The sequence below is a fragment of the Pteropus medius genome, unplaced genomic scaffold (genome assembly GCF_902729225.1).
Source record: "Pteropus medius unplaced genomic scaffold, Ma_sr-lr_union100, whole genome shotgun sequence".
Lineage (NCBI taxonomy): Eukaryota > Metazoa > Chordata > Mammalia > Chiroptera > Pteropodidae > Pteropus > Pteropus medius.
In genome coordinates, this window is record NW_024350325.1 from 1,709,583 (window position 1) to 1,720,741 (window position 11,159).

Below are 11,159 nucleotides of genomic sequence, written 5' to 3' on the forward strand. Positions count from 1 at the left end.
AATTACTATAGTTCATCATATCTCCAATATTTTTTCAATCAAGTCTTAATGCCTTTATAGATTCCAAATTCTAGTCAGTATATATGTGATGAAATTGGATTTCTGAGACACTGAATAATCTGTAGAGACACTCTGGCCCACTTGCTCACATTACTTCCACCACCACCAAATGATAATGTGGCCTCGATGATACTGAGTATGACTCAAGAGCATGGAGGATTTTATACATTTGTAAATACTCAACATATAATACATGAATTAGTGATATATCTTTCTGAATGGTATGCTAACCTTACTTGTATAACAATGTAGCACAGCAATTAATGAGATGCTCAGATCTGGCAAGATTCCACTTCACAGAAATAATGTCATTGCCAGTAAGAATCTTGCAGGCCAGGTGTCAATTCTCCCAGGCACATTTTATAGATTTAGTAAAATTTTAGTCAAAAACTGAAAGATATCTTGTCGAAATAAGACAGGATAATTCTAAAGTTTTTAGAAAATTAAGATTAGACAAGGTAATTTTGAAGAAAAAAAGAGAAAGGACTTACTATACTCAACAGCAAGACTTTTTATAAAACTACCATATTAACATAATCTGGAAAGACAAGTAGACTAATGGATTAAAATAATGAATTTAGAAATAAACATATATAAATAAACATTTGGTACATGATAAAAGTGAAACTGCAGAGCAGTGGAAATAGGAAAACTATTACAGTAAAAGGTTCTATGTCAAAGGTACTCCTGTTGAAAAAAACAAACAGGAAATAATTCAATTGCACATTGGAATCATATAGGACAAAATATTTCATGTCCGTAGTACCCAAAGTGATCTACAGATTCAATGTAATCTCTATCAAAGTTCTGTTGGTATTTTTCACAGACATAGAAAAAAATAATATAGAAAAATATTTTCATGACTTTGAGGTAGAAAAAGTTTTTTATTCAAAATACATAAAGAAAATATTTTAACTGAACTTCATTATACTTAATAACTTCTAAATATCAAAAGCATCCTTTCTGTTGAAAAAAACTCTGAGAAAAGCAAGCAATAGTATTATAATTTAAATATAATGCTGTTTAAAAGCCTAAGACCAATGAGAACTGAGAGTGGGAGGGCCAGCTACAGACTTAGAAAAGATATTTCAACACATATAACTTAAAGAAGGCTGTAGTCAGAAACAAAAATAACTTCTACAATTCAGTAAGAGAAAGAATACTGAAATATATGAATAGATTTGAAAAGTCTTTTTTCCAATAAAGCTTTCCAAAAAGGCAGATCGTTAGCAATTACAGAAATGCACATTAAAACCAAGATACTTCCACATGTCTGCCTAAATGATTAAAATTAAAAAGCATCTATACTAAGTGTTGGTAAAATATGAAGCAAGGATAAGTGTATAGAATTATAAATCTACTTTAGAAAACTGATTTGTTATTGTCAAGTAACTTTCAAAATATGCATACCCTACTGGAATTCTACCCACAGTTATATGTCCAACATAAATTTGTACATATGAGCTCAATAGGCATGTACGGCATGGTTTTTAGTTAGCAGAATTATAAGAAATTGTCCAAATCAGAAACAATAAAATGTTTATTGATTATAATAGAAAAATAAATTGTAGTATATTCGTATAACATGATACTGTATGGCTAGAAGAATGCATAAACTAATACAACATGCAATGACATGAATAAATCTCACAAACATGATATTGGATGAAAGAAGTCAACTAAAAAAGAAAAAAAAGAGGAAAATAGGAAGGAAGGAAAAAGAAAAATATGTACTGTATCATGCCACATACATAAAATTCAAAATGGGCAAAACTAATCTATACTAGTATATACTTTGGGAGAGGAGGGTGGTGAAGCAAAGCAAAGGAGATCGGGGTGTTGGTCATGTTTTATTTCTTGTCTAGGGTAAAGCTTACACAGGTGTGTTCATTATAATCTATCCAACTATGCACTTATGATTTGCAAACTTTTCCTGAGGCTATCTTTCAATCAAACTTTAACTTCAAATATGCATCTCAGAATCATAAACTAAATTAAAATATGTGGAAGTCACGGCTTAATTTCTGAAGAGCTACCTAATTCCAAATCCCTAAGTACCCACTTTCTTCAGACATAGCTTAGATGGTTTATTGCTTAGCTTTCATCAATAGTTTTAATTTTGTTCTTTTCTCTCCTGATTGAATGTAGACTCAACTGGCTTGAGTCCAAGAAGCCACTCATGAAGGCTAAAGATTCTCTGTTCTCAGCATACCTGCTGATTTATAACTCTTCTCAATTTTATGAAGTTTGTGACATTTTTGCTTTTCCCCAGCAGCAATATTTTTTATTAATTTCTACATAATTATAAAACTATAATACAATATTTTAATATCTCTACAAACCCTGTGATAGATAATGTAACTGATAAACCTGTTTCAGTCATTGGCAGGCTGCACAAACACATGATAATACAAAATATCCACATCTTAACTGATACATAATTTTTCATATCAACGTTTATTATAATGATGTAAGTGTGTAACACTATGGTGTGTTATTCAAAAGCAGAATATATTAAAATTAAAAACCCTTAGTATATTTTAAGTTATTTTATGACACATTTTACTATTTCAATATTTATATGTACTATTTCTCTGACCCATTGCCTGAATTATAGACATACTCTTTCTATATTTTGTTCAAATAAACATAAAAAAAAATAGAATTTTCCCTGGCCATAATGAATAAGTGTTATTCTTGAGGCATAAAAACAACTGAGCTGTTTTTAGTTATTTTTTCCCTCACCTCAAATTAATACACTTTAATATCTTCAGTATCCCTAAATTTAGAGTACCATTATTATTTTTATCTTCAAACAGGAGCAGGTTTGTAAATTGTTTTGAACAATGTGTGATCCTCTGTAAGCATTTGTTATATGAAATAAAATAATAAAATAAAATGCCAAGAATTAGGGTTGGAAAATGGAAAACTTGAGGAGATTAGAGACACACAGAATGTTTGTCAAGCACTATTAAGGCCCAGCTGAAAATCGAGGTAAAATATTTTATGACAGAATAAATTTTCATTTGATACAATTATTTATTGCCCTGTGTTTCTATCCTAATACTGGGCCTTAAAATATTTTTCTGACATTAAACAAGTTAGATAGGCATACCACAAAACACTGTTAATAGGTCATACTATCATTTTCAGTTAATTTATGTACTTCCCTAAAATGTGATTTATTTAAAATATTGCCTTAATGGGACAATTCTAATGATTATGATTAGATTAATGTTTGATATTTGTCACAGAAAAAAATGTTATTTATAGATAAGGAAAAGTAAATGTTCTATCTTTAGATATCCTGTCAAATCTGATGGAATTTTTATTAAAAGTCTCATTGTAGATAACCTATAAATCCTAATAAATTACAATGAATGCCTGAATTTTACCTATATTACATTAAATACTTAAGGACTAACGTTTCACTGCAGGTAAGAGAATTAATACTGCACATTGAATGAATGATTGATATAGCCAGAAATAACCTCAAGTTATCTATACTTCTAGAATTTTGGTTCAAATTGCATCAAAATAAATTAATTAATTAAATACCTAGAAATAAATTTAACTAAGAAGGTAAAAGACCTGTATTCAGAAAATTATAAGACACTGAAGAAAGAAATTAAAGATACAAATAAATGGAAGCATACGCCATGCTCGGGGATAGAAAGAATTAACATATATATATATATTTGTGTGTGTGTGTGTGTGTGTGTGAGACTGGCTTCCACCTTCTACCCTGGACTGGGTTTCTCTTTCATCTGTTATTCTCTGGATTCTAAGAGAGCTAATTTGGTGTCCCAGGGATGCCTGAGGCAACCCTTATTCATAACATTAGCAATTAATTCTAATCTTAAATACATACAAGGCACATTTTCAGCTTGGGTGGTACTGGTATTTGGGTACTTATATACTTTTTCACCATCTGCCAAAGCTATAGAAGGCGTATGACTAAGGGCAATGGAAAAATACATAGAACGAACTAAGCAATTCACATTTTAATTTACCTAGTCTATTCTGGAACATATCTGTAAGCCTAGGGATCTGTGTGTATTGATATTTTTATGAAATGAAGCATTGCTCTTTCATTATCTCCTTATCATGGATCATTTTATTCCTCCTAGGAGAAGGGCATGGTCCCTGCTTTACACATAAACTTAAGCAAAACACATCAAATGATCTGGGAGTGAGAAAGTTCTCGAAGTCTTCATACTAATGGCATTTGTTTAATTGATGAGAAATTTGGCAACAATATTTTTAAGATTGAGTGATGCATAGTTCAACCTTAAACAATAATAAATAAGCCCAATCAACAATAACTTGTTCACTAAGTTAGTTTAGATAATATTAAAAAAAAATACACATTTAGGAATAATTAGGTTATATATTTTCTTATATACTTGCCTTCTAAGCTCTTAATAAAGTATATCATAAGTGTAAAATATAATTATAACTAAATGTATTTATATCAAAGGTTATGCCCTTCTCCACTATTTGATTAAATTTTACAATGTAATATCTTTTTCTAAGAAAACTCTAATGTAATAAAATTAATGTGAAAAATATTGTTTTGTAAAATGAGAACACTGCCTAGTATTTTTATTGTTTGAACTGGGACTCTTTTTATTTAATTTTTCAATTATAGTTGACATTAAGTATTATATTATTTTCAAGTGTATAACAAAGTGGTTTGATATGCATATAACTTAAGAAGTGATCCCCCATAAGTCTAGTATCCACCTGACACCAAGAATAGTTACTACAAAATTACTGACTATATTCTCTTGACTATACTTTACATCCCATAACTGTTTTGTAACTGCCAATTTGTACTTCTTAATCCCTTCATTTTTTCACCCAGCCCCCCAACCTCCTTCTCTCCTGGAAACCATAGTTTGTTTTCTGTATCTATGAGTCTCTTTCCATTTGATTGTTAGTTTATTTTGTTCTTTAGATTCCACATATAAGTGAGATTATATGGTAGTTATCGTTCTCTGTCTGACATGTCACTTAGCATAATACCTTCTAGGTCCATCCATGTCATTATAAATGATAAAATTTCATTTTTATGGGTAATATTCCCTTGTATATAATTAACACCTCTTCTGTATTTAATCATCTATTGATGGGCACTTAGGTTGTTTCCATATCTTGGCTATTGTAAATAGCACTGCACAGGAGTAAATGTATCTTTATGAATTAGTGTTTTATTTTTCTTTGGGTAAATACCCAGAAGTGGAATTGCTGCATCATAGGTAGTTCTATTTTTAGTTTTTTGAGGACTCTCCATAGTGTTTTCCAAAGCAGCTGCACCAAATTGCAATTCCACCAATAAAGCATGAGGGTTCTCTTTTCTCTACATTCTCGCCAACACTTGTTCTTTGATTTATTGATGATAAGCAATTCTGACAGGTGTGAGGTGAGATCTCACTGTTGTTTTAATTTGCATTTCTCTGATGATTAATGACTTTGACTATCTTTTTATACAACTGTTGGCCATCTGTATGTCCTCTTCAGAGAAATGTCTTCAGGGCCACTGCCCATTTTTTAATTGGAGTGTTTGTCTTTTTGGTGTTAAGTTGTATGCATTTCTTATATATTTTGGATATTAACCCCTTATCAGATATATCATTGGTGGATATCTTCTCCCATTCAGGAGACTGTCTTTTCATTTGTTGGTGGTTTTCTTTGCTGTGAAAAACTTGTTAGTTTGATGTAGTCTCATTTGTTTATTTTTTCTTTTATTTCAGTTGCCTGAGAAGACATATACAAAAAAATATTATGAAGAGCTGTGTCAGAGAGTTTATTCTATGTTTTCTTCTAGGAATTTTATGGTTTTGGATCTTACATTTAAGTGTTTAATCCATTTTGAGTTTATTTTTGTATATGGTGTAAGAAAGTGGTCTATTTTAATTTTTTTCACATGTATCTGTCCAGTTTTCCCAACACCATTTGTTGAAAAGACTGTCTTTACCCCATTGTATTTTCTTGCCTCTTTTGCCATAGATTAATTGACCATATAGGTGTGGGCTTATTTCTATTCTGTTCTATTGATCTATTTGTCTGTTTTTATGCCAGTATACTGCTGTTTTGATTACTATAGCATTGTAATATAGTTTGACATCAGGTAGCATGATACCTCCCACTTTGTTCTTCTTTCTCAAGATTGCTGTGGCTATTTGGAGTCTTTTGTGGTTCCATGTGAATTTTTTTTTTTTTTTTTAGGCAAGGCAGCTCTTGGTTGACCTCACAGATTACAAGGACCTTATCAGTTTACAATCTCTTATTTTTTTTTTATTATTATTTTTTTACACCTACAACACCTGGTCTTCTTAGGTAGTCTCCCATTTAAGTACTAACCAGGCCCGACCTTGCTTAGCTTCGGAGATCAGATGGGATCAGTTTTATTCAGGGTGGCATGGCCATAGACTTGTGGTTCTATGTAAATTTTAGAATTATTTGTTTTAGTTCTATGAAAAATGCCATTGGTATTTTGATAGGGATTGCATTGTATTTATTGATTGCTTTGTGTAGTATGGATATATATATATATATATCCATACTACACAAATATATATATATATATATATATATATCCATACTACACTATATATATATATTTATTTATTTATTTATTTGTATCATACTGATTATTTTTAATGACTTATCTATGATAATATAAGTAAGTATATAACATTTGGAGATAATTTGCAAACACTGTTATCTTCCCCAAATATACAACACACTAAAATGTGTACTGAAGTAAAGGTAAATGCAGAGAACTCTCTAGTCTCTACACATATGGTGATTTGGGGATAAAGGGATGGGAGGCAGTAATCCTGTGTGGCTGTTGAGCTCTTCATAGTGACTCCTGCAACATTCTATTTTCCAATTCAGAAATTCTACCTAGGTTTTGGCACACCAACCCTGAAACCCTAATCTATACTTTCTCCTTACAAATTCAACATTTATAGCTACCTCTTAGTATTCTTATTAAGAAGGGCATAAATAGGTTTTACGATTTTGAGAAATTACCCAATTGAATATTTTAGGAATCTAAAGAAAATCTGCAGTTCTATTCTACTTACCACTGAATCCTCTGCCCAGGGGATGAAGGTGCCCACTACAGTTGATCTCCAAACTTGACAAACATAATGATGGAAAAACCTCAATGGAGTTTCTATCTCTGTCATTTACAGGAATTTTTTAACATTTTTTTTCAAACTTCACCGTTTAACAATAAATATTCAAAATGTACATAGGAGATATTAACAATAATATTTATTTATAAACTTTATTCTTAGCATCTTTCCATTTGTTATAATATTCTTATACTGTGGCTCCCAACTTCTATAAATATAACAATAAATCTTGAATATAGATTTTAACAAGATTTATTTGTTCCATATTGAAATAGAGAAAAATACATCTGTTTTAAGATTTCTTTTGTTCTCTTTTCTCTCCTTTCTTCATTCCTACCTGTCTTTCTTTTCTTTTTTTCTCCTTTTCTTTCTTTCTTTATTCTTTCTATCAGAGCTACTGAACAGATCAAGCAACTTTTCAGATACAATATATTCCTGCCAAACCCATATAATATTGAGAAACCACAGCCAATCAGCTAGTTTACAACTTAGTAATATATCACCATTCTCTCTACTTGGAAATTTGCTGAGAAGGAGTGCATATACTACTTCTACAGTGCTCAGGTCATAAAAAAAAATGACCATGAATGTAGGAAATGGCCATAAAAGTCTACTCTCTCTTGTCTAGGATTCAGGGTCGAATTATAAATTTTAGATGCTCAAAGTGATGATTATTACTTCCTCATCTTCTTGCTTTCATTGTGATCCTAAGTAACATAAATGTTAAAAGTATAAAATAAGAAAAAGGAAGCCATCCATGTTCAGGATTTCTTTTTCATGATGGCTATTTCTATGTGTTTTGTGTTTTGGGTATAGATGTTCTTTCAAAAAGTGTCTCTTTTTTGTAATGGTTACTCTTGCATTGCCTTAATTGTGTGTTGAGTTCATCTGTTCAATGGTTATCCAGCATGGTTACCATTCTTTCAACATCATTGGTCTGTAGGGAAAGAGTTGGTTCATACTCATGATTCTTTGCCTTCTCTCAAATAAACCACTTCTACATTGCTCAGAATTATTTCTGTGGGTTTAGACGTATCTGTAGACTAATCAGCACATGCTTAATAAGCATCCAAGGAGAGAAACATCTTGTACTACGTGCAGGCCAAAAATAAAGGCAAAACAAACAAACAAACAAACAAACAAACAAAAAACCTTTTTCCTTAGATATATTTAAGTTGCTGAAATGATGAAGGGTCATGGAAAAATCAAACGTACTGCTAACAGTTCAAGGATTAATAAGTCAGGTGAAAAATGAATGCTACAGGTTCCAGGATTTAAAAATAAGATAAAACTCACTCTGGATTCAATTTCTCATGGAGAAATTCAGACCTGATCCATCTTGAAAGATGATTAATGAGTTTCGCAGGCAAAGAAAAATAGGCCAAATGTTTATGGTATCTAAAAAATATGGGCAAAGAGAAGGTACTAATCATATTTGAAGGCTGGTAAATGATTAGTTGAAATGAAGGCTTTTAATGGGTGGATTGTGGGATATAAGTATATTAAATACGTTAGTTTACATTATAAAGAACCTCAAGTACACAGTCAATGAATTTTGTATAAATGAGGAACCACTGAAATCTTTTAGCAAGAGAATGACAAGGTCGAAGTTGTGTTTCCGGATTGATTTGGCAGCAACGAGCAGTTTATACTGGAGTTGAGAGAGAGGGCTATTGTACCATCTTCATTATTTAGCATTCTTTATATTATAAAGCTTTGAAACAAGTCAAAATCTCCCTTTAGATACCACTTGATAGTGTGAGAGCTCCACATCTCATCTGAATGGCATTATAATTCTCAACATGAACTACTCTCAACAGTAGATGTCAGATCAGGAAGCTTTTGCCAAAGCTATTCCGCATGTTCACAACTCATCCATCCCTGAATAAGTCAGCCACACCCGGAACACTACATGTTTGTCCAAGACTAGAGTTTGGTAATTCCAAGCTGTTTTCCTTTTAAACTTAACCCTTGAGTTATGTGAAGACATTCTTAGTTTATAAGATGGTTTCACACTGTGACTGGTTCCCTTCTGGAGTCAGCAGAAGGCACACTGTTCATTTTTCATTTCATTTCATGTTCTTACAGGAAATTGTTTTCTGCTGTGTGTTATTATAAAAACCAGTCACTTTATGTGCCTCTCAAATTCATTCCATTTGGCTTCTAATAACAATCAATTATATGTATCTATAATGAATGAAGAGTAACTGAAGCCATTGTTCTCTCAATTAAGTTGTCTATAATTTAAGAAGATTCTAAAATTCTAGAAGATTCATGGACTCACTGGATAGTGTTACATAGTGTATTGAGTGCTGCTCATCAAATTTTGGTACCTCATCCACCTAGGGACCCAGCTCCACTTATTTTCAAGTCTGCCTTGAACTTAGATGTTCTCAGGGAACTGAGTTTGAAATCAATAGAAGGTGATCAGAAGTAATAAGTGATATTGAGTGTAGTCCTTAAAAGTCTCATGTATAATTGCCATGTTTTTCATGGCAAGCTGGCATGAAGATAATCCCTAGGAAGACTTCTTAAATTACATATAGAAGATAATGGAATCTTTTTTAACCCATACGTTTAATGATTGAGAGAAGATAGATCATCCCACTGATATGTTCATGTATCTACTATTGGTAGGCGAATAAAAAATTTACTTCTAATTTTACAGAAGTCCTGTTCTATTTTGTTCTGCTCTATCCTATCCTATCCCATCCCATCCCATCCCATCCCATCCTATCCTATCCTACTCTATCCTGTCCTATATGGGACTATTATATATTTTGGGAACTATCTGTTATATAGCAGTTAATTTACCATAACTATACACAGCCAATATTGGGTTGGTTCTATTGTGAATAATGCGAAAATGGTTTTAAAAATACATAAATTCATGAACACTTCATTTTTAATAATAAATTTTGTGGTCAGTAAAGCTTGAAAACATAGAAATTAAAGGGATTTCTGGTTACAAGATTATATAACATTTGGCATAAATACAACATAGTTAGGCATATTTAGATGACTAATAGCCATCAAGAATTCTTAGTGTGTTGGTTGAAAATAACTTTTTAAAATATTTATGTATTACTTATCTCATTTTTGTCTTTATCATTATATTTTCTGGAACCTAAAGAAATTCTATGAGTAAATAATTTCTTATCATATATAAAGGCAAAAATGTTTTGAATAAACTTTACAGATGGACTGTATATATACCTCCACTTCTTAGGAGTTTAGCTATTTTCGTTAGTTGAGCAGGATCGATTTAACTGTATAAGGAACATGCTGTGTATGCCTTATAGTTACTTAATTAGTAACTATAATTAATTAGTGTATGCCTTATAGTTATTTAATTAGTAATTATAATTAATTTCTAAATCTGTCAAAAAAGAAAAAAATAAAATGTCCCTGTTGAAGGAACAGTTAGAACTAGAGTAGATTTCAAAGCTATCTCTACTTTAAATATTAAGATAAAAGTGTAAATAGTGTTAACACAATGATGTTCCATTCACAATTTCAGCCATTACATTTCATTAAGCACTCATTTAGTAACTATCTGAAAGCTTTCTATTTTCATCTTGCAGTTCTTTAATGGTTTTGTAAACATACATATTCTTCCTTTTCTTTCTTTCTGTGTACAGGTGATAAACATGATATAGAGTGAACCTTTTACTCAAAGAGATATCAGAGTTTCATAGGGTCTTTGATAATTGGAGTTTAATAATAACTTTTCTAAGGGATTTTATATTGCAGAAACAATTTTGAACTAACATCATTTAAGCTGGTTTGTTGTTGTTACTAGTTTTTGTTTGTTTGTGTTGTTTAGGTTAATAATTAGAGATCATAGATAATAAATTCAATGGTCTGCAGTATTTTTGTATCCTTACTTAGGGGCCCAAGTCCAATGTGTAAAATTGTATTTTGGAATAGAGGTCAATTAATATTTTTAAA

The 11,159-nt window shown here is 31.2% G+C and overlaps 1 pseudogene; it reads right to left on the reverse strand.

The window, feature by feature from the left end:
- Nucleotides 1-6,377: 6,377 nt before the first annotated feature.
- Nucleotides 6,378-6,496, reverse strand: LOC120583952 (uncharacterized; annotated as a pseudogene).
- Nucleotides 6,497-11,159: the final 4,663 nt, after the last annotated feature.